This window comes from Brienomyrus brachyistius, chromosome 20 (assembly GCF_023856365.1).
Source record: "Brienomyrus brachyistius isolate T26 chromosome 20, BBRACH_0.4, whole genome shotgun sequence".
NCBI classification, from domain to species: Eukaryota; Metazoa; Chordata; class Actinopteri; order Osteoglossiformes; family Mormyridae; genus Brienomyrus; species Brienomyrus brachyistius.
In genome coordinates, this window is record NC_064552.1 from 5,719,480 (window position 1) to 5,723,671 (window position 4,192).

Here is a 4,192-nt window from a genome sequence, read left to right on the forward strand (position 1 = left end):
CCCCCATCTTACACCCCCGTAATAAAAATGCCCACCCAGCACCTTCCCCATCTGTCACAGAAGCTTCTGGAATAAATGTATCGGGTTATATCATACAGGCCTGAAGAGAAACACCTTGAGTTTAGCTGCTCACCTCCCTGTCCAGTTAACCGAACCAGTTATTTATTGCCTTATTAGTTATTATGATTTTTGTTAGATCTTAAAGTAATTTATTGGTAATACTTTGCTTGACAGTGCACAAATAAGGTAACCTTACATGCTTACTTAATGTTCTAACTGACTAAAATTTTAATTGTTAGTTACGTGCTGATCCCATGTTCATTCATCATTAATTAGTCATTACGATTCCCCCACAAGTAAAGTGTTACCAATCTATTACTGTCGTTGTTATTGTCGTTGTTATTGTCGTTGTCGTTATTGTTGTTGTTGTTATTGTTATTGTTGTTATTGTTATTGTTGTTATTGTTGTTGTTGTTATTGTTGTTGTTGTTATTGTTGTTGTTATTGTTGTTGTTATTGCTCTTCTTCTTCTTCTTCTTCTTCTATGCTATCAAGTCAATGTCAATTGCTGGCAACCATACAGACATCATGTCCCGGACTTTCAAGCTCCTGTCATATTTTGCTCAAAGAAAGACTGTTTCTTGTCATTTGTGACTCAAATGAAAGTTTAATTTAGAAAAATCCACATTTGTCTTCTTCAAAACTCTGACAAGTGTCAGCCCGAGATGTATTACTTGACTGTTGAATCCTTTTGTTTGTTTGTTTGATGCTTGTTCCAGGAAGGCGAAATCTGTCTATAAGCAATTATGTTTTCACAGCCAAGACCAAATCTGCCTGCCGACGCTGAGACTCTAACCATTGGTTTCTGCACAATGCGTCGTCAGCATATTGAAAGTTGTTCATGTGTCTTCCATCAGTGCTGAGTCTATAGTCATCTCCTTCTGTTCCTGATGTATATATTTCAATAGATATGGCGATAGTTTGCTGCCTTGTTTTATTACATTTAAATGTAGAACCAATCACTTTCTCCATATTCCAACCTGAGAGTCCTAGAGTGCTTTTTAAGGGTCAGTTAGCTTTCAGCTGGGGCTGGGGTCCCTGTGGCCCCACTGTATACTCCCCTCTTACTGGCTTCCTATCCAATGTGGAGATTATTCATAATGACGATGAGATGCTCTGGTACACAGGTCAATAGAATCAAAAGCCTTGTTGTGGTCAATAGCACACGCAGTGACCTCCCTCTGATATTCCTTGGTATCCTTGAATTGTACACCGTGCGTCTGTAATGATGTCTCTTGTTCCTCGACTTTTCCTCAATCCAGCTGGGACATTTGGCAATTCGCTCTCTACGTACGGCTCTAATCTGTTCGTTATCTGTTCCACAATCTGTTCCAAGCCAAGTATTAGCTATTAGGAATGAGCTGTCCCAGCATTTGGCACAGAGAGTGCAGTCTATTTGATTTCTGCGAACTCCATCTGGTTATGTCCAGGTGTAAAAGAGGACGTTCTGCTTGCTTGAAGGATGTATTGGCAGTGAAGAGGTTGTCAGATTCACAGATGCTGATTAGTGCAGCGTCCTTTCTGCTTCCAAGTCGGTACTGGCTGACTGTACACCAGTGTCCATTATTTCCAGCTGTGCAGTTCCACGCTGTTTTTTTTGCCTGTCTTCCCTTCTTTAGCCCAAACCAGGCCACGAGATTTTTCAGTTTACAGCATTAGTTGTTAGACCATTGGCCTGTATAATGTTCCTATGGAAGGAGCATCCATGAAATCTGACGTCAGTCAGTCATTGACGGCTTTACAACCCTTACTCTCTTTATAGACCATTTCCTACCAGGTGAATAACGTATCCAGTGCATTAAAGCCCATTCATTTCTATATCGACCTTGTCCAGCCTTCCTTGGTTGGCGTTCCATACATCCCATATTCTGCGACAGGCAGCTGAATATCTACACAGCTTTGACCCGCCTATGTCATAATCCTGGGCCAAATTCTGAGGAATCTCGGCAGCACATTTACGGACCTCAGGACCCCATCTTCCCGCACTATACTAGGGTCGGCATCTCCATCCTTAAGACCTTCTCGGTGCGCTCCTCCAGTGGATTACCTTCTTCCACACAGTCTGAAATAGGGCCCTTCTCGTTGTCACCACAACGACCGCCTGCACCAACACAGTCCTGGCTCACTGCCAGCCAATAATATAGGTGGCTGGTTTTGTCGGGCACCTCTGTTGGGACCTGTTTGCCATGGGCTACCCTGACAGGAGGTAAAAAAATCCAGGCACCTCAGCTCCCTGGATGCAAACAAGTCTCCTGTCCTTGATAAGACGTCATACTCACAAGGACCCACATCCTTTCACCATTTATGAATGCTCTAACTCGGCCATATTCGGTTGAGCGTTACTAGAATGTGCCGTTCTAGGTGATTTATTCATTGCGTCTCTGTTAAATGACCCATGTAAACATACTTTTGAAAAATTATGCTATTTATTAATTTACGAAATGGGATAAGTGTACTATCGTGGCATGGCTGCCTCTAAGACTGTAAGCAACCAAACAGCCGAAACAAACGCGTTAATTGTCCGTATGGAAGCGTTCGGCACAATCTGACTGCCTATGACAACAGTGTAGTAGAATGACAGGCTTTTAATACAGTGATGGACTGGCACCCACTGCAGTGTCACCTACCTCATGTCCTGTGATGGACTGGCACCCAACTGCAGTGTCACCTACCTCAAGCCTTGTGATGGACTGGCATCCACTGCAGTGTCCCCTACCTCATGTCCTGTGATGGACTGGCATCCACTGCAGTGTCCCCTACCTCATATCCTGTGATGGACTGGCACCCACTGCAGTGTCATCTACCTCATGTCCTGTGTTTCCGGAAATGGCTATAGACCGCCACGACCCCATGCCAGATAAGCCATTATGGAAGATGGATGGATTCTGTGTATTTTGTCTTGTGGACCTTATGAGAACATTATGCGGCAACAGAGACAAAAAGACATAGTGCAACTTGATTCTACATGGTCCTAGTTGCTGGATTCTGAGCTGAATGGTGATTATCTTGAATCTTTGGGTGCATAGGCCTACTGTTTATATTGATCATCCTTTGTCAATATGAACATTTATTACTACGGCTGGGGAGACTTTAAATGGCATTTAAATGTAGGAGGAGAGCAGCGGTCAGTGTGCAGGTAGGAGCATCCAGTTCCCAGCAGAGGTATTTATACCTCTTGGATGAATCCTATAATCTCTGTTTGTGAATGCATATCCTCCTTTCGTTTGGTTCTGTGCTCCGTGTTCTCTGCAAAAATACAGCCACGAATGTAAAGTTCAAGTCATAGTTAATAAAGGAGGAAAACGTTATGGTAAGTGGTGATACTGAGCAACTTAAATCTGCACGTCTTTGGGGAAACAAATAACTACCGGCACCCCATTTATAAAACATCGGTGCATAAGTCACAAGAAGAAAACCGTTTGTAATGGTTTTGGGAATGGGTTGGGAATCCATCTCTGATGTCTGGTATAAATGTTACTTAAAAGCTTTCCCACCAAGAGCTCAATTTTTGTTGTCATGGTTTCTATTTTTTTCCAACTAACCAAGTGTGGAGTACTACTGTCTGCACAGACATGACATGCATGCTGGCGGGGAGCGTCACAAGGCAGGACTAAATGCGTTCAGTCTCAGCGTTTCCGGAACTGTGACGCAGTATGCCCCAATGACGTAACTGAACGTCGGACATGGACAGACCCCGTGACCCGTCGTCAGGAGTTGTTGCGTTTATATATTCACGTCCAATTTTTAATCCGTTCTGCGCTCCGGCAAAATTCTACCCAGTTGTACGGAAACCCGAAGGTCGCTTGGATGCTGGACTGTAGTTCGGTGCTTTACCCCCATCGGCCACTGGGGCTGATTACTTAAATAATTAAAGACTGACAAATTATTTTCAGGCTTATAATTTGCAGAGCTCTTCAGGGGGAAAAACGCTTTCTTGCTGATCCAAAACTCTATACCGGAGAAGTATGTCATTGCGGAGGCAGTGAAAGCTGTTCTCTACTACCATTACAGCACTGGATTTAAGGAAATTCATATTACTATGGTGCTAAGGCTGTTGCAGTGATATTCAACATGTAATGTCAACATCAGTGACTTTTTAAAATGAAAAATATGCTGATTATCACACTTCAGG

At 43.2% G+C, this 4,192-nt stretch overlaps 1 long non-coding RNA gene across 2 annotated transcripts; it reads right to left on the reverse strand.

Moving 5' to 3' along the window:
• Positions 1 to 759: 759 nt before the first annotated feature.
• LOC125715876 (uncharacterized) lies at positions 760 to 3,697 on the reverse strand. Of its 2 annotated transcripts, none has more exons than XR_007384213.1 (5): positions 3,603 to 3,697; positions 3,233 to 3,306; positions 2,821 to 2,967; positions 2,108 to 2,256; positions 760 to 1,748 (listed from the first exon to the last, which is right to left on the reverse strand). It is a non-coding gene; the product is annotated as an uncharacterized LOC125715876 (long non-coding RNA). The 2 variants fall into 2 exon arrangements; XR_007384212.1 differs by having other exon boundaries at positions 2,024 to 2,256.
• Between the last annotated feature and the right edge of the window lie 495 nt (positions 3,698 to 4,192).